We start from the raw sequence: 19951 nt of genomic DNA on the forward strand, positions 1-19951 counted from the left end.
TTTATATCTGATAAAAAAAAATAATAAGAAGAAGACAACAGGCTCCGAATGGAGTCACTTATGCTAAGCCCGTATCACCAAAATGAGCTTTAGCTTAATCGCAGTTTTGGCTCTCTCAGAAATGGGATCTTAGATCAATTCAGAGTTGTCTGATCAGCACTAGTTAGGTCATCTGCCTGCTAGGTCCCTCCTCTCCCCAGTAAGGAAAGTAACCTTATAACCAATAACCAATAATCAATCCACTGTTTTGCCTAGTATAACTTCCTTGTTCCTACCCCCTTCTGCCTATAAAAGTCTTTCATTTTGTACAGCTCCTTGGAGCTCCTTTCTACCTGCTGATTGGATGCTGCCCAATTCATTAATCACTGAGTAAAGCCAGTAAGATCTTCAAGTTTACTCAGTTGGATTTTGTTTTTTAACATATCTATCTGGTACCTTTCTTTGTATTTCTAGACACATATACCTGTGTTTTTGACATCTCTATTTGATTGTCCAAAAGGTTTTCAAATTCAGTGTTCGAAATCCTTATTCCCCTCTTTCTCTTATCCCCTGTGTCTAGTTCATGGGCAAACCCTGAGGGCCGTGCTCTCACAATATACTCTTGGGCCACTAACAGTAGGTCATCTGATTAGCCACCTCCACTGGTTACAGCACTGTTCCAAGCCACTGTCATCTCTTGCTTGGATTATTTCAGTGGCCACCTGGTCACCCTACTTCTGTCCCCATCCCACTTGTCTGTTCTCAACATAGCAGAGTGGTTCTATTAAGACCTACATGGGATCATGTAAGTCCTCTGCTCAGAGACCTGTGTGGCTGCCCATCCTAAGTTGATGCAATGCCCTACTGGTTTGGCCAAAACTCTGACCTTGTACCCTCTCCCTACACCCTCCATGCCAGCCATGCTGGGTTCTCTGGTATTTCTTGAATGTGGGCCATGCTCCTGCCTTGGGGTCTTTGTAATAAATCTCTTTTGACTTGGGACACTTTTTCCACAGACACCTAGATAGAGCTCATCCCTGTACCTACTCAGGTCTGTATTCAAATGGTACCTTCTCATGAGGCTTTCCCTGACAATCTTACCTAAAATTTCAATCTCCCCCAAAACTTGCTACTCTTTCCCTGCTTTTTTTTTTCTCCTTACCATTTGTCACTACTAATATACTATATTTTTACTAATTTGTTTTTTTTTATTTTTTTAAATTTTTATTTATTTATGATAGTCACACAGAGAGAGAGAGAGAGAGGCAGAGACATAGTCAGAGGGAGAAGCAGGCTCCATGCACCGGGAGCCCGACGTGGGATTCGATCCCAGGTCTCCAGGATCGCACCCCGGGCCAAAGGCAGGCGCCAAACCGCTGCGCCACTCAGGGATACCACTAATTTGTTTTTTAATGTCTGTCTCTTCATTGGAATGTAAGTTTCAGAGAGCAGGAATTATTGTCTGTCTTGTACTTACAGCTGCACCTAGAAGAGTGGCGTCTAGTAAGTATTCATTCATTGAACGAACAAATGAATGATTTGTCATTGCTCCTTATCTGCTGTGAGGACTGGCTATAATTTATATTTATTTATATTAAACATTATTTAATGCTATTGTACAAGTACCACATGCTCGTAGAGAAGAAGAAGCTTAACGTGGTTAAGCAAGAAGACAAAAACATCTGTAATGCCTTCATTCATAAATAACCACGGTGACATTTTAGAGTGTATTCCTCTAGACTTTTCTCTCTGTAAAACTATACTTATAGATTAAAATAAATAAGATTCTACTATCCATATGGTTTGCTAGCCTGCCTTTTAATTACTTAACATACGGTGAAAGTCTTCCAGTGTCAATAAATCTACATCCCCATTATCATTTTTAAATGGCTGTATAATAATTCATTGTGTGAATGTACTGAAATTTATTTAACTAATCCTCTTTCTGGGCACTTATACTATACATACTGGTATTGAATGATGTAAAGGTGTTGGCAGACTTGAACAGCAAGAGATCGAGGACAAGCATGCCAGAACAGCTGTCTTCAATTATTTAAGAATAAGGATGACAAGTAGTTTGTGTAGTTCCGGAACTAAGACTTGGATTAGTGGATGAACTTTAAGTGAAACTAAATTTCAGCTTGATAGAAATGACTTTGTCAGACTTCTTAAAAAATGGAAAAGGATGTCTTCTTGAGGTAGTAAACCCTTTGTGGAAGTTTTCAAGGAAACACTGGCTGTCCTCGTTTCTGAAATAATTCCTGCCTTGCAGGGAGTTTGAAGTCAACGGTCGTCCAGTTCTGTGACTTCCCTAAGCAGATGCTGGCTTTATGTGGCTAAATGCTTTGGCTTCAGGCCTCCTCCTGTCTCTAGGCAAAGGCAGGAAAATCAAGTTCCAAGATTTATCTTTCCGTGTATAGCCTGGGAACTAAGAGTGAGAAAGCCAAAAGGGGTTAAGTGTTTAGAAGTGTTTTTCTTTCTCTTGCAATTCTTTTATGTCCTGCTAACCTTTCTTTACATTTTTAAAAAAAAATTATTCATTTATTCTAGAGACAAGGGGTAGATAGGGGCACAGGGGGAGGGAGATACAATCTCAAGCAGACTCCCCACTGAGTGCAGAGCCTGACATGAGGTTCCATCCATCTCACAACCTTGGGTTCATGATCTGAGCCAAAATCAAGAGTTGGCTGCTCAACCGACTGAGCCACCCAGATGCCCCACCTCATCTTCCATTTGTATCTTTTTAAAAATCTTTACTTTATCCTTTAAACATTTTTTTTTCCTTCCCTCCTTAACTTCATTTTTGCTACTAAATGCAAGCTACAGGGTTGATAAGTTCGGCTGTGGTTAAAGGGTCGGGTCCAGGATGGATGGCAAAGGGTCAGGGGATGAGCAAGTAGTGAAAGAGCCCTGGGGCCTCTGCCCTGCCTCTCATCCATTGGATTCAGCCTCTCCCAGCTTCCCATTGTACTGGCTACATTCCCCGTTGGAAACCTTCTCATTGCAAATACCCTCTTTCCTCTCTTACAATCATGCCCCTTCCTGTTTCTGATAAGTAGACCTCAAAAGACTAGGCATTTCTTATCTCCATTTATGAGTCTGTAAGGCCCTTGAGTGTACCTCTCACTAGTAGAAAAGGAGAGTCGACTGAGAATCATTTCCCTCAGTGTGGGCTGCTTGTGCTATGCCTGTCTAGGTACTTCAGACCACTTGAGGAGGACCCTAGAGCTCCTACACAGCAGCCACTGGTCATATGGGACTTCCGGGCCCTTGAAACATGACCAGTTGGATTGAGATGTGCTGTGAGTATAAAATACATACCAATTTTTTAAAGGTTTTATTTATTTATAAATAAAAATCACAGAGAGAGAGAGAGAGAGGCAGAGACACAGGCAGAGGGAGAAGCAGGCTCCATGCAGGGAGCCCGACGTGGGACCTGATCCAGGGACTCCAGGATCGCACCCTGGGCTGAAGGCAGACGCCCAACCACTGAGCCACGCAGGCATCCCCATACCAAATTCTGAATGCTTAACGGGAACAAAAGAATGTAGAACATCTCATAAATAAATTCTCATATCAGTTACATATTGAAATCGTATTTTGAATTATTGGGTTAAGTAAAAGTGTATTGTTAAAATTAATTTTATCTATTTCTTTTTACTTTTTTAATGTAGCTACTGGAAAATTTAAAGTGTGTCTGTGGCTCGCATTCTTGCAGCAGCCTACATTTCTCCTGAACAGGGCTGCTCTAGAACGTTGCTACCTGAAGTGTGGTCGCTGTACTAGCAGCAGCAGCAGCATTTCCTGAGCTTGTTAGAGATGCAGCCTCTCAGAGCTCACCCCAGACCTAATGGGTAAGGCTCTGTATTTTATTCAGATCCACAGGTGATTCAGGTACAAATTCAAGTCTGAGAAGCACCTCTTCCAGGGCTTCCTGCAGGCTTAGCAGACCTCTCAGCTACCAGGAATGCACTGGAGCATGGCCCTGCCACGTGGCTGCTAAACAACACGCAAAAAGGCTCTCCCACGATGCTACCACCTTGGCTTGGGCTTTCCAAAGGTGTTACCCAGATCTTCTTTTTCTTTCTTTTCTCTCTCTCTCTCTCTCTCTCTTTTTAGGTCTCCAGCATGGACTGTTTAGTCTGAGTTGGACTTCCACAGTGAGGCTGCCCTCTGATAACACCTAGCACGGTGGGCTGGGAGGTGGGCTGGGCAAAGGCAGGTGTGTCAGGGGAGAGGGGCCAAGCATTTGAGATCCCTGTTTGGCCTCAAGGTAATGGTTAACTTACCATGGAGAAAGAAGCAATTGAGACCGTGGACTTTAGTTTCTGGTTCTTTTTCTACAAACTTCCGTGGCCTTGGTTTAATTATCCTCCCATCTTGGAGTAGAGCAAACACTGAGGATAGGCGGGACCCTTTTATATCCAAGTGTCATGAATGAGGACACTGAGCCAAGGAGAGCAAGGTGTGGGCTTTTCATCGTGGTCTGGTTTCCTCCCAGTCTCCAAATGAGCCGACAAGTCATTTAGCTTCTTGGAACCTCTGTGAGATCTCCCACCAAGAAATGTGGATTTGGAAAAAATCCACACACACACACAAAAAACAACAACAAACAAAAAACAAAAAATGTGGATGTGGATTTGGGTTTTGAAAATAGTAATGAGTGGATGACTCAAGTAGATTTTTTTTTTAACAGTTTTATTGAATATCTCAGTTGGTTTGGGCTTCTATCATATAGTACGATAGACTGAGTGGCTTACAAAAACCAGAATTTTTTTTAAAAGATTTTATTTATTTATTCATGAGAGACAGAGAGAGGCAGAAACATAGGCAGAGGGAGAAGCAGGCTCCCTGTGAGGAGCCCGATGCAGGACTCAATCCCAGGACCCCAGGATCACCACCTGAGCCAAAGGCAGGCGCTCAACCACTGAGCCACCAGGCACTCCCAGAAATTTATTTCTCACAGTTCTGGAGGCTGGAAACCTGACATGAGGGTGCCAGCATGGTCAGAGTTCTGGAGAAGGCTCTCTTGCGGATACCCACCTCCTTGAAACCTCCCCTGGTAGAGAACGGAGGGAAGCAAGGTCTCTCTTCCCTCTCCTTTGGGCATTCATCCCATTCATGAATACACAGCCCCCATGGTGTCATCTACCCCTTTTTACCGCCCAAAGCCCACATTGAAGGGTAGGGGTTCAACATGTGATTTTTGGGCAAACACAGTCAGGCCATAACATTGAGACATAATTTGCATGCCATAAAATTTACCCATTTTAAGTGTATGATACCACTAGAATTTTTATTATAACTAAGAAGAAAAGCAATGACACTTTCCTGAGTCCTCCTTCATTAGATTCAGTCAGACAAAATTGTCGATGTTTAACTGTTTTTGACCTACAACGTGACTCAAACTTACCTCTGAAATGCTATTTGTCAAAATTCTTTTAGAATGGAAGAATATTTTCCCAGAGAAATTTCCAGTTAGTGTGATGTTATTCCATATTTTAAATCTCTCTTCACAGTAAATTGCAGTAGCAGCTATTTTACACAACTCTCGATTTGATATTTCTATTTTTTACAAATAACTCTTTTCATACTATAATTCATTCTACACTGGGAAAATGGATTTTTTTTATCCAATAAACAAATCTAATCAACTTTTTCTGATAAAGATATTTTTTTAATATTCAGAAAAAAGAATTAAGAGACCTGAGGGAGAACTAGAATGGATATTTCGCTGTGTGTAGAAATTATGGTTTTCATAAAGAAAATAAATATACATGCAATAAAAAGCAGAGATGTAACAGAGAAATCAGTAACCAGCACACAGTAAGTAGCAGACCCAGGCTGGCTCATGCCCAATTAACTCCTCAGGCTGAAAATGAAATGTGAATATTAACACTCTATTTTATCTCCTACTCTCACTTTCTTCATAACATAATTGAGAAATACATATTTGAGGAATAGAAATACCCATTTCATTTATATATATCTGTGTATATTCTTTTCTTGGTTAGAAAGAAATGTCTTATTCTAGCCTTCAGGGTTTCTTTTTTTCTTTCTCTTTTCATTTCCTGAAATATTTTAATATTTTAAAATCATTTTTACCTTTTAAGCAAAATTATAAATGGACATGGTTTAAAATTTCAGGTATTTCAAGGCTTGTTATGAAAAAAGAGCAGAACTCACTGCCTTCCCATTATCTCTTTCCAGACTCAAACTTTATTATTTATTAGGTAATCCCATTTTACAGGTGAGAAAACAGAGGCTTGGAGGGGTCCATTGATACACCCAATTTCATGTGGATAGGAAGTGACAAAACTAGGGTCGGAATTCAAATTTGTTTGACTCCAGAGCTGGACCTCTGAGCTATATTGCTTCTCAGTTACAAAGTGTCTGGGACTCTGCTGTTTCTGACAGGACTTTTCCTTAGGCATCTTACACACACACACATCCCATCAGGCAGAAAGGAAAGGGAAAAATACAAAGTTAGTAAAATCAAGCCTCCCTGGACTCTAGGTGGATGAAGTCTGCTGTTGATTCCAGAAGTGCTGGGAGGAACCAGGGCCCTGGCAGTGGATGTTCCCGTCCTTCTCTGTTGGGGAGTCACTGCTTTGCTTTCCTCCACCCTATCCAATGCTTCTTTTTTCTTTTCTTTTCTTTTCTTTTCTTTTCTTTTCTTTTCTTTCTTTTCTTTTCTTTTCTTCTCTTTTCTTTTCTTTTCTTTTCTTTCTTTTCTTTTTTCTTTTCTTTCTCTTTTCTTTTCTTTTCTTTTCTTTTTTCTTTTCTCTTTTCTTTTCTTCTTTCTTTCTTCTTCTTTTTCTTTTCTTCTTTCTCTTCTTTCTTCAGTTTTAATGTCTCAGTTGGTTATTTTGCTTTAGAAGGGTCCAAAATATTTTTTTATATCTAATACAATGATGACGTTGACTTTTTTTTGTATATTTTTTTATTGGAGTTCGATTTGCCAACATATAGCCTAACACCCAGTGCTCATCCCATCAAGTGCCCCCCTCAGTGCCCATCACCCAGTCACCCCATCCCCCTGCTCGTCTCCCCTTCTACAACTCCTTGTTTCATTTCCCAGAGTTAGGAGTCTCTCATGTTCTGTCTCCCTCACTGATATTTCCCATTCATTTTCTCTCCTTTCCCCTTTATTCCCTTTCACTACTTTTTATATTCCCCAAATGAATGAGACCATATAATGTTTGTCCTTCTCCGACTGACTTACTTCACTCAGCATAATACCCTCCAGTTCCATCCACGTCGAAGCAAATGGTGGGTATTTGTCGTTTCTAATGGCTGAGGAATATTCCATTGTATACATAGACCACAGCTTCTCTATCCGTCATCTTTCAATGGACACCGAGGCTCCTTCCACAGTTTGGCTGCTGTGGCCATTGCTGCTACAAACATCGGGGTGCAGGTGTCCTGCCGTGTCACTGCATCTGTGTCTTTGGGGTCAATCCCAGCAGTGCAATTGCTGGGTGGTAGGTAGTTCCCGTTGCTCTCTTACCCTGTAGTGTTGCAAAGCTCGGGCAGTCCCTGGGCAGCTGCTCACGCAGGTGCACCATCAAGGTATCTTCAAGGTTGCCTGGGTGAACTTTTTGGCTGGAGCATGGAGTGTATAGGGCGGAAAAAGCCTTAAAAATAGGTGTCTGGTAGAAAAAAATCCTCACAAAAATGAAAGGAAGGACCCCCCCCCTTGAAGTCTTTCTTGGGGGACAGCTTGACCCTGTGGCCTCAGTGGGGAAGCTCGGGGGCACCAGGCTGCCACCTGGCCGGGCTCTGTCATCTGGATCCAGGCTTCCCTCCTTCCCACCCACCTGCCGGCTCCCCCCCCCCCCCCAGAGCCGCTTTCAGGGCCACGGCGCAGCCGGGGGGTCATCGGAAATGAGGGGGGCTGTCGAGGAGCAGGCTGCTGCCGCGCACGTTGGAGGCGGTCAGGCCCACAGATGCCACAGTCCTTCGCTTCCCCTTTAATCTCCCACGAATCCAGCCCAGGTACCCGATGGCGGCCGGCCCGGCCACCCTTCCCCAGGCGGCGCCCAGAGCTCGGCTGCCCCGGGTGGACCCGACCCCGGGCCCTCGGCCTGCGCCCCCCGCCCCCCGCCCGCGCCCACGGCCCGCGCCCCTCCCGCGGCGAACACTCGGCGTGTTTCCGACCAAGAGTTCCTCTTCCGGGGTGACCGAGGACGCCCGTGTCGTTGGGCCTCGGCCCAGGGCAGGTGAGGGAGGGGGGAGGGGAGGGGGGAGGGAGGAGGGAGGGGGGAGGGACGGGGGAAGGGAGGGGGAGGGAGGAGGGGGAGGGACGGGGGAAGGGGTAAGGACGGGGGGAGGGAGGGGGAGGGGGGAGGAGGGACGGGGGAGGGAGGGGGAGGGGAGGAGGGGGAGGGACGGGGGAGGGACGGGGAAGGGGAGGGAGGAGGAGGGAGGAGGGGAGAGGGAGGGGGAGGGGAGGAGGGGGGACGGAGGGGGGAGGAGGGGAGAGGGGGGACGGAGGGGGATGGAGGGGGAGGGCTGCCCCCGCCCCCGCCCCGCGCCGGCTCCTCCTCGTGCGCTCTCCCCGCCCCCCCCCCGCCCCCCCGCCGGGCCTTCTCCGCGGGCGGCGCGCACTCGGGGGCGGGGGCGGGGGCGGGGGCGGGGGGACCCGGGGTGGGGCCTCGGCGGCGGCCCGAGCCCCAGCACGCTCGCCGGCCCAGCGCCTCTCCGGGAGCCGGGAAGCTGCTCCACAGGCTCCTGCCTCCGGCGAGGCCCGGGCTCCCCGGGGCGCTGGGCGCGCTCGCTCGCTTCTCCTCCCCCCTTCTTTGCTTTCTCCTCCCTCCCTCCCTCATTCCCTTCCTCCCTCCCTCCCTTCCTTCCTGATAGTCCTTCCTTTCCTTTCCTTTCCTTCCTCCCTCCCTCCCTCCATTACTTCCTCCCTCCCTTTCTCCCTCCCTCATTCCCTTCCTGCCTTCCTTATACTCCTTTCCCTTCCCTTCCCTTCCCTTCCCTTCCCTTCCCTTCCCTTCCCTTCCCTTCCCTTCCCTTCCCTTCCCTTCCCTTCCCTTCCCTTCCCTCCCTTCCCCTCCCCTCCCCTCCCCTCCCTTCCCTTCCCTTGCCTTCCCTTCCCTTCCCTTCCCTTCCCTTCCCTTCCCTTCCCTTCCTTCTTTTCCCTCCCTCCCTCCCTTCCTCCCTTTCCCTTCCTCTCTCCCTCCCTCCCTCCCTCCCTTCCTTCCTTTCCTTCCTTCCTTCTCTCTTTCCTTCACCTTTCCAGGCTATTTAATCAAGCTACTTACAATGTACTCATTCCTAAGAATACCCCATGGTAGTGACATTGTTTATTTCCAAATTTTTCTGCATTCAACCTAAAAGGTATTTCTTCCCAAGAAACTGAACTTTTCTGTTAAATGCACTTGATCACGTAGGAGAATTGGGTTCATAAAATCAATTCATTGCAAACTTTATGTATGAATCATAGATATCAGTAAAGAAGTTCTTCCCTTATGTCATGGAGCCTAATAAATCCCACATGACCTGCAGTAACCAAGGCTGAAACAAGCCACTCATTGACCTTGTCCATGGTTTTCAAGTACATGTCATCGGACAAGCCACAGATTCTCATCTACAAGGTCAAGAGCTATGAACTGGTTCAGACGACGATGACCAGCTTCGGACTCTGCTTTCAAAAACTCCCTTTCAGAAACTGGATTATCATGATGGACAACAACTACAAAATAGAAGCTTCCAGACGTTGTCTTCAATATATAGCTCCTAGATATATATATATATCTCCCCTGCAGGGAGACACTAGCTACAGAAACGGCCAGTCGGCTCCCACCTTAGACCCTGCTCCTGGAGGATGCTGTTTTGATTATTGATGAGAAGAAATTGTGGCCGGAAGGAAGGCCAGGGGGTGGAGAGTCCAGGATTTGGTTTCTCTTTTCAGGTTTACTTTGGGCAGGTTGGTGTTTTCTTAAATTGGTGGTAAATTTTCATTTAAGTTTTTGAAACCACTATTGAGTACTAACCCCCTTAGAATTTTTTTAAAAAGATTATTTATTTGAGAGAGAGAGTGTGTGAGCATGAATGGGGGGCGGGTGGGATGGGGTGGAGTGGGGTGGGATGGGTGGGGAGGGGCAGAGGGAGAGGGATCAGCAGACTCGGTGCCCAGTGCAGACCTGACACGAAGCTCGAACCCACAGCCTATGAGATCACGACCTGAGCCAAAACCAAGAGTCAGACAGACACCCAACCGCCCAACCGACCCTGCCACCTAGAGGTGCTCCCAAATACCTTTGAATTTAATATCTGCAATTATGGTGACTCCAGGTTTATTTATTTATTTATTTTGGCCCTCTGGTCTGTCTCTGTCCCAGAGCTTTAGTAGTTTCATTCTTGCTACTCCTCGCCTGTGAGTGCACGTGTGTGTTGACTTTCCTAATCATCTAGAAGGTACTCCTCTGCTGCGGTGGCCTGTCCCTAGACTACCAGCTCTTTCTCTCTGTCCCACTTCTCTCCATCACTTCCAGCTGCATCATCGGAGTGATTGCCCTCCCAGCCCAGCCCAGCCCTGCCACAAGCTCAATGTCGCTGCTCCAACAGGCCCTGGGATCCGAGCCCCTGCCTCTGCACCTACCAGGTGGCCTCGTGCGAGTCACTCATCCCCTTGGAACTTCTGTGTCCTTTCAACTTGAACCAGGATGGGTAGGGTCTGGATTTGACCCACAGACACAGATGCATTTTATGTGTCCTGCACAATGTATTAAGGATATTTAAAATTAAGAAAAATATTTTAAAAATATAGAAAAGGTATGCATGATATGTATGAGTGCATATATGTATATACGTGTATATATACCTGCGCTCTGTGTTTTTCTAGCTTCTCTGAAAAATCCCTGAATCGGGCTGCTCTAATTTTGCAGCATGCCAAGCTGAGCAGTGGCTGTCTCCTTTAGATGACATGCTCTTTGTCACCAAGCCTGCCTCATGTCAGTTTTTTAATTTCCAATGATTGACTCACCTGAATTACTCTGATGGCTCTTGGAGCCTGCTGTCTCCTGACTGTCTTCTGAGCTGCGTGTTTGGGTCCCTAGGACAGGATGAAGGGGCTGGGAGACAGGAGCCACGTTACTGAGGACTGCTACGTTTGCTACATGCCTTTCTTGCCAGGACAGCGTGTTCATGCCCAGGACCTTTGCTCACACTGCATCTTGACCCTGGCCTGTCTTTCATCAGGTTTTTACCTAAGGAAGCATCTCTACCTTCAGAGCCCAGCATAAGGGGTGCCCCTGGCTACTCTGAACCTTCTGCTTTCCCTCAGCACTAAGAATAGGTCCCTCCTTTGCTTGGTTCCTGTTGAGCACCCATCTCAGTCAGCGGCATGTCTGCCTTCCCCTCCCTGTTTCTGGGGCTCCAACGCAGGGGTCCCATCCAGCTCACCCCACGTCTCGTCCCCCTCCCTTGCTCTATAGCCTTCTAGCCCTGAACATACTGTCTGGACCCAAGCTGCAGACCAGATGGATGTTCGGTGAACTGAAATCCTCAGGAAGATTCAATTGTCTATTTTCCCATCACTGACCAACACTTACACGCGAGGAAAGGTACTGGTTGCCGGCTGCAGGGCTCCATGAGAGGAGCTGCTGGGTGAATCTGACTTCCTCACCCACTGTTTTCACAACACCCGACGTGCCCAGGAGTGCAATACACAGCAAGTAAAGGGAAGAAGGGGTCTTCACAGCAAAGGCTGGAACCCGAATCTCTGAATCTTCCCCTGTGTGATAGACATTCAACCAAACTGAATTCTGCATTGGTTGGGAATTGGCCTTCTCAAGAATGTCCACACTGTTCTCTCTCCAATTAATTAGGGTGCTGCCTAAAAAAAGAAGTACCCAGAGAAAAGTTGCTCTTCTCAGCCCTCACCAGAGGCACTTCTGGTAGGATTCAGATTTTGTGGTTTTCTACACTTGGCCCATCCCACACTGAGTGGTGGCAGGATGTGGGAAACCTCTAATAATGAAATCAATAGATTACTACGTCTTTCCCAGGCAGTTTGATACAGAACATCAGTTCTCTTTGCTTTACTTCTTAGAGCTTTGTTCAGAGAAATCTTTACATCTTCTCTAATTCAACCTTGCCTCCACCCCCAAAGGAGCTCAGCTTTTATTCAAATGCTATTCAAGGGGGAGAGTTTCACATGCTGGTTAGTGGCAGGTACCAAAAGCCCACTTTCCCCTGATTTGCTGCATTTCTATGTTATAATTGGATGGCACAGATATCTGGAATAGTATGATTAAAGTTGAAGCCAAGTGTGAGGGGAAAAAAAGAACTCTCCTTATAAGAATTCCCTTAACCTCCCCCTCCCTTTTCCTACTTGATTCTACATCATAGGTGATGGTTTCTCAAGTCCTGGAGACAAGTGGACCTTCTTACCTAGTGTGTCTAGTGTGGCAGGTTGGCCCTGCCCAGGGATGTATTTTTGACATCTTTAGGATCTAGGCATTTGGAGTTAGTTCCAGGAAGATGTTTGCTTCCTGCTACGGGTTGAATTGTCCTCATCTCCCCACCCATCTCCAAGCCGTTCATGTAGTGAATCCCCTCTACCTCAGAACATGACCTTATTTGGAATTAGGGTCATTGCAGATGTGATTACTTAAGATGAAGTCATACTGGAGTATGGCCTCCATTCCAAGATGATTGCGTTCTTATGAAAAGGGGAAATCTGGAGACACGCACACTGCAAGACCACCACGGGAACATGAAGGCAGAGATCGGGGTGTGTGGTGTGTGTCTATCCACAAAAGAACACCAAAGACAGTAGGCAAACTGCCTGAAGCTAGGCAAGAGACATGGAAGAGACTCTCCCTCCCAACCAGCAGAAGGAACCAACCCTGGCCACACCTTGACCTTGGACCTCTGCCTCCAGACCTGTGAGACCGTATGTTTCTCTTGTTTAAGCCTCCCAGTGTGGTACTTTTGGCAGCCCTAGTAAGCTCACACTTACCTTTTAGCTTCTCTTCCAAAATGAATGGCTTGCAAAGCTGAGGTGCTTACCTGAAGGCCTGGTGGGAGGATTCATGAGGGAAAGAAAATTCTAGCTTCTCTGTTCCTGGTGTCAGTTCTGCATCCTTTGCCAGCAGCAGGGCACCGCCATTAAGGATGAGGGCACTTGGGCTGGACGTGAATCTTGACCCCCCCCGCCCCCCAGTACTTACCTTGCTTACGTTTTGATTGCTTGATACGTATAAATAGGGGTTACGAGGACACCACCTCTATAGGGCTGTTGTGTGGAGTAAATGAGATAAATTACAAAGTGCATAGTGTGCTCGGCACATTGTAACTGCACAAGGAATCAAACATTAGCTCCTTTTAGTATTCTACTACTTGTAGGGAGTTTTGTTGTTTAAGTAGGCTCCGTGCCCAGGGTGAGGCCTGAACTCAGGACCTTGAGATCAAGACCTGACTGAGCTGAAGGGCACCTGGGCGGCGCAGTTGGTTGAGTGCACAACTCTTGGTTTCCGCTCAAGTCATGATCTCAGGGTTGTGGGATCAAGCCCCGTGTAGGGCTCCACGCTTAGCACGGAGTCTGCTTAAGACTCTCTCTCTCCCTCAGCTCCTCCGCCAACCCTGTGCACATGCTCTCTCTCTTTCTAAAATAAATCAATACATCTTAAAAACAAAACAAAACAAAAGATCTGAGCTGAGATCAAGAGTTGGATGCTTAACTGACTGAGCCCCCTAGGTGCCCCTGCTTGTGTTGTTTATGGAGCCCCTCTTCCTGTTTCTCTCCAGCCAGCCTGTTTGACGCTGGGCCCTTCCTTCTAGCTCTCGTGTATCTTCACAGGACCCATCTGCTCAGGTGACCTGGGAACACAGGTGAGACAGTTCATGTAGGGAGGTGGCTCTGGGCAGTATCTGTATCCCTATGATCCGGGGACCTAGTGGAAATGCAGATTCCTAGATTCCACCCAGAGTTACCAAAGGGGAAATGCTGGGGCGGGACCCAGAATCTATGCCAGGTGATTCTGATATGTTCAAGTTTGAGAACCACTGAGGCAGGATGGCTTTCCTGCTTCTCTATACAGCAGCAGCTTCACCATGTGGCCGTGGCTTCTCAGACGGGCCTTCCTTCTCCCCTTCCTGCCTGCCCTGTCTCCAGGCCCGTCGGGCAATACCGGCTCACAAAATAGGAGGTGGTGACACTGCCTATGCCCCCACCCCCAACCTGCTTCTCTGAATTCACGCTGCCCCTCTGGATTTAAAAGGAGAATAGCTTTCTCTGGGAAGGACCACAGGAGGAACACCTTCTGCTTTCTTTTTGACTTTGGATGTGACTCCGTCTCCACTGCATTCGGGGACCCAGAGTCAATCTCTCCATGCGCTCAGTGCCCTGCTACAGGTCCCGTGTCAGATGGACCTTCGGTAAGTGTTTACCGACAGGAGGAAGGAATGGCAGTGCATCGATTGCCGACAGGTTTCTTAGTGCAGATCCTTCTACTGAGGCGAGTGAGGGCTGGCCGCGGTCCTTAGCATCGCTTCTGTTCAGTTTGTGCAGAACCAGCCCACACTCAGCTCCCTGAGGCAGAGGAGCCTTGGGCTTACCGTGCTGGCTCTGCCACTGTGGCCTGTGGCCTGTCCCTAATCTTTAGCGACCCCTTCGTCCTGGTGTGGAGCCCTCCGGCCCTGCCATGCCATGCTGGCTGGTGACACTGTGCCCCCCGATTTCCTTCATGTCTCCTGGTCTGTTGTAAATCTCCTAGAGGTCTTTTCCTGCCTGTACTCTAAGTGCCCACACTGTCATATGTGGGAGTGCAGCGCGGTGAAGGGAGGTTAGGGACCTCAGTGTGGGATGTGGAGGCTTGTCCCTGCCATGCCCTACCTTCCCCTCTCATGATGCACTGAAAAGCTCCACCATTCACAGACTTCATGTCCTCCTTTCTCTGTCCCATATCCATCCCGCACCTGCTCTCACCTGCCATCACTGTCTCCAGAGTCAGGCAAGTGCCCCCTGCCGCAACCCCCTCCTCCTATCCCCGTGGGCCCCTGTGGCTGTGGCTGCGGCTTCGGGCTCAGCTGAGCCTCAGCATTTTTGCAATACCCATGCTAACGCATTGCAAGGCAGGGGGCCAGCAGCTTCTCCTCCAAGACTGCCTTCCACCTTCAGGAGACACTGCTATTCTAGAACTCTCCAAGGAGTATTTACATGTTAATAGGAGGCTCTTGATTATTAAAAGCCTTCACGTGTCAAAGTAATAAGTACTTAAGGATAGGATACAAGTCACTAAGCCAGGCAGTGGGGAAAAGTAGCCCAGGGGCAGGCCCACCAAACTTACCTTCCCACCAGAGGCCCTTCCGCAGGGTTGATCACGAGCCCCGAGCTGAGCTCTCTCGCTACTCGCTCTGTGGATTCATCCCTGTGTCTTAGGTGGAGCCCTGCACAGCCAGTTTATTTTTAAAAGTATTTTTGTAACAGTCTTATTGAGCTGTAATTCATAGACCCTAAAATGCCTTTTTTAAAAAGTTTGTTTATTTTTAGTAATCTCTGCACCCAGTGTGGGGCTTGAACCTGCAACCCTGAGATCAAGAGTCATACACTCTTCCAACGGAGTCCACTAGGTGCTCTAAAGTCTACTCTTTTAATTAAAAAAAAAAAAAGATTTATTTATTTGAGAGAGAGAGCAACAAGCAGGGGGGAGGAGGGAAGAGGAGAGGCAGAGGAAGAGAGAGAATCTCATGCAGACTCCCCACCAAGTGTGCAGCCTGACATGGGGGCTCAATCCCAGGACCCCGAGATCATGACCTGAGCCTAAACCAAGAGTGGGATGCCTGAGACTGAGCCCCCCAGGTGCCCCTGAAGTCTACTCTTTTAAAGTGTACGATTCAATATGGTTTTCTCTTTCGTATGTTCATAGATTTATGTAACCATCACTACTACCGTCTAATTTTAGAACATTTTCATCACCTCCTCCCAAAAAACTTTACACCCACCAGCAATCACGCCCCATTGCCCCTTCCCCTCAGCCCCTGGCAACGCTAATCTATTTTCTGTCTCTCTAGATTCACCAACTCCGGGCGTTTCACAGAAATGGAATCATACAATATGTGTTCCTTTGTACCTGGCTTCTTTCATGTAGTACGTTTTCAAGGTTCATCCAGGGTGTAGCATCTTCCAGTACTTCATTCCTTTTTATTGAAGAATAATATTCCATCGTATAGATAAACCACATTTTGCTCATCCAGTCCGCTGATGCCCATTTGGGTATATGCTCGGTTTTGTCCGCTCATGAGATGACCCAGCCATTTGAGTTGGACGCAATCTGTAGAGGAGAAAACCTCTGTCAGGCTCCGTTCACCTCTCTTGGCTGAATATCTCCTTTTCACGGGCCCATGAACACTCAGCAAGAATAAATTTACTCTTTCCCATAGTTCGTTCTTCATTCTGACATTCCCTTTGTGTACCAACTGTGGCTTTTATTTTCTGTATTCTGATGCTTTGTTCTTTGGGGCTTCAAGACCCCAGGGGGACTGCCTCTCCCAGCGTTAGCCAGTTTCTAGAAATGATAACCAGCTGGCCCTCTAGTGTGCTTTTCAAACACATACCAACCAATCCAGAGCCCACAACCACAACCACTTCCTTTGTTGGGCTTCAGGCTCTGGGCCCCTGTCCACCTACCGTGGTCATCCTAGGGACCCCGCTAGGGATCAAGGAACAGTTGCCATGCCCAGAGCCTGCTGAAATGATCCAAACTAGCCGATCCTAAACCTGGTTAGCTCAGCCTGCCTACTCTGTCTTACCCATTCTTTACCACAGACTCTTGCCCATGCCCTCCCTTCTGCTTCCTACCTGATTCTGGTGCTTCTCCGCGGGCCATGGGTGGCATGGTATGCACTTCCTCTTGAGAACTATGACTAACAAACTATCTTTTAATGGCAGTCATCTCCTGATCTGTTGGCCTGATCATACCTATACCTCACAAAACACCTTACCCTAGCCTATTGTCAGATCTTTCATTTCTGGTGTGATGTCATAATCGTATATAACATCTGTTCATTCCAGCTAGCGTCATGCCGACATCTCAAACTTGCCTCACGGCATCTAATGTTCTCCTTACTACTAGGAAATGAACACTTCTTACTTTATTTTCAGCATGGACATCTCTCGTCAAATTGTTTTTCTCCCTAGTTTTGTATACAGATTTTATTTTTTTACCATCTCCAGCTTCCCCTGGGAAACAAGACTTTAAAAAAAAGCATGTCAAAAAAAAAAAAAAAAACATGTCACGCAGAGCATCTTTTATGAGATGTCTGTGCCTGCTCAGGAGAGATGGTAATAGTGTGAGTTTTGATCTTATTTGGGAAGGATTGACTGGTGTTCTTGCAAACGCACCTGTCTATAAATGGTCCCAACTTCAGCACATGGTCTGGAACACATTCTATCAAGCCGAGTATTTATAGATAATAGAAGTAAAAGAAGAAAACAGCTAATCTTTGTAGCTCATTTGAATAATTGTATCACAGTTTCTAGCACATGGCTTGTCAGTCTGGGCGCTATTAACATTTTGGGTCAGATAATACTTCATTGGAGTGGGAGTGGGTGGGGGAGCTGTCCTGTGTATTGCAGGATATTTAGCAGCATTCCAGGCTTCTATTTACTAGATGCCAGGGGCATCCCACCACCAGTGCCCAGTTGTAGGCCACAAAAATATCTCTAGACATGGCTAATGTCTCATGGAGGGAGGTGGGTGGGCAAAATTGCTTTAGGCAACCACCACTCTAGGGTTATTAGGGACTTGGAAATCTAGCCTCCTGTATTCGGGAAGCCCACTGTGCCATTCCCTGGGGCTGGGGGTGACTGATGCTCCAACTCCCACTGCCTGAGGGAATTTACTTTACTCCGGTCACTTTTCTTCGGTTGAATTTCCTACATGCTGCTGCTCTCAACCAAATCGTATATCCCAGGAAAATTCCAAGCTTCTTTCTTGTCCCTGTGGTCCCAGAGTGGCCCCAGATGTTGTGGAGGGAGGAACTGCTAGCCTGGATTGAGAGGTGCAGGGACCAGATGGGGAAGAGCACCCCTCCTGTGGAGCAGGGTCCTGGAGCAGTGGTCCCCCCCTCACCTGAGGGGTGTGCTGCAAATGCACGTCTCCGCACCCCGCCTGCACCTGCTGGGGCACTAGCAATGCAGAGGCATGTGTGGAAACACGTGCTGCTCCCATCAGAAAGTGGTTCACCCTAGACAGACACTAAGCTTCCTAGCCATCGTACATGTATCACGTATTCCGTAACTTAGGAAATTAAAACAAAATTTCCTGGTTTGGGTTTCACATATTTTGAATTATATGAGGAGTAAGTACTGTGGCACTTTTGGTTTATTTAGGGCATCTATAGAAGTCTAGACTCCCCGGGGGGGGGCCTGGGCTTCTACATTTTAAGCCTCTCCCCGGGTAATTTCAATGCATAGCCACATTTTGGGACTATCACTTTGTTATAAATATTCGCAACATGTTCTTTAAAGTGTTTATTGGAACTTTTCCATTGCAAACCTATTACATTCTTATTATTGAAAATCTGGAAAATGTGAAAAAGAAAAAGGAGAAACAATGTCTAGGATCTTGCCATCCAGGACTGCTACAATCTCTCCTCAGATTTTTCTTATATTCTAATCAATTTCCTTGTCTTTTATATGTATGTCTGTAAGTATTTATATCGAGGACATACAGGCACATAGTTGAAAAACCAGTGAGTATCGAAGGGCTTATAAAGAAAAATATTAATTTCCTGCTCATTTCTCTCTGGTCTCCATAGGTCCCCATTTAGGACTCTGGTTCTTTTTTTTTTAATTTTATTTATTATTTATGATAGTCACAGAGAGAGAGAGAGAGGCAGAGACATAGGCAGAGGGAGAAGCAGGCTCCATGCATCGGGAACCCGATGTGGGATTCGATCCCGAGGACTCTGGTTCTTCTGTGTCTGCTCCCTACACCTAAATAATGTGCTTATCTTGTGACAAGTTAGTTATCCATTTTGGACATGATCTCCTCTTGGCTTCCTGGTGGTGGAGGACTTAGCTCACTTACATTTCTCCTTCTTCTCCGCCTTTCTTTTCCCCATCCTCCAACACAATTGGGAGCTAGATTAATAGTCATGTCTTTTTACTGCTGGGTTAAATTGTATAATGTTTTGCTTTTCCTGGAGTTAATAATTACCTTAATTTTTTAGTGTTGTAGTTTGCTACGGCTCTACCACTACACACACAAAATTTTTTTCTAAATACTTCAACAGAAATTTCCAAAGAAACACTTGATAATGGCTTTTCCAAATGCTCAAACAAAGCAGGCAATGCATCAGTCCTGTGTATCCCTGGGGTCCGCCCGCCCTCTGCATAGTTTGTCGGGTGTTCTCTGGCCTGGTGCACACACAACTTTCTGTGATTTCCCTGTGCTGCTCAGCTATGCTCCATTTTCTCTGTTCTTATTGTCTGGATCTCGTATTAGATGTTGAGCCCTCCTCGATTGAGCCCCGACTCTTCCTCCCCTCCCCTCATTTTCCATCTCATTTTCTTCTGATTCAGCTTTCTGAAAGATTTAGCCAGCTTTATCTAATAAGCCTTCTATTGAATTTTTTATTTCAGAGACTACATTTTTATTTTGTACAAGCTCTTGTTCTGTTTATTCTTATGTGGCCTGCTACCCCAATAGCTTCCAAGTCTTGTTATGTGGATGCTATATATCTCTCTGAGGATATTAATTAATACCTGTTGAAACTTCATTCTGTTCTTTGCATTGATTGCATTTTCCTCTGTTTTTTTTCTGATTGTCTTATTCATTTAGTTATTCATCAAATATTTATTGAGTGCCTTTTATGTACTAAGTATTGTTCTACATGTTGAGGATATAGTGGTTAATAAGATAAAGTCCCCTGACCTTATGAAAGACTATATTCTAGCAAGGGAGAAAAATAAACACGTGAATTACATTATGGCTATGAATAAAAATAAAGC

At 46.5% G+C, this 19951-nt stretch overlaps 1 long non-coding RNA gene and 1 pseudogene across 3 annotated transcripts; one reads left to right on the forward strand and one right to left on the reverse strand.

Moving 5' to 3' along the window:
• The first annotated feature begins 8117 nt into the window (after nt 1-8117).
• On the forward strand, nt 8118-17760 carry LOC140625898 (uncharacterized). Of its 3 annotated transcripts, XR_012025171.1 has the most exons (4): nt 8161-8201; nt 13744-13827; nt 14111-14373; nt 16009-17760. It is a non-coding gene; the product is annotated as an uncharacterized lncRNA (long non-coding RNA). The 3 variants fall into 3 exon arrangements; XR_012025169.1 differs by having other exon boundaries at nt 8118-8201; nt 10485-14373; XR_012025170.1 differs by lacking the exon at nt 8161-8201 and having other exon boundaries at nt 10073-13827.
• LOC140625357 (trafficking protein particle complex subunit 2-like) lies at nt 9197-9951 on the reverse strand (annotated as a pseudogene).
• Nucleotides 17761-19951: the final 2191 nt, after the last annotated feature.

The sequence above is a fragment of the Canis lupus genome, chromosome 36, assembly GCF_048164855.1.
Source record: "Canis lupus baileyi chromosome 36, mCanLup2.hap1, whole genome shotgun sequence".
Lineage (NCBI taxonomy): Eukaryota > Metazoa > Chordata > Mammalia > Carnivora > Canidae > Canis > Canis lupus.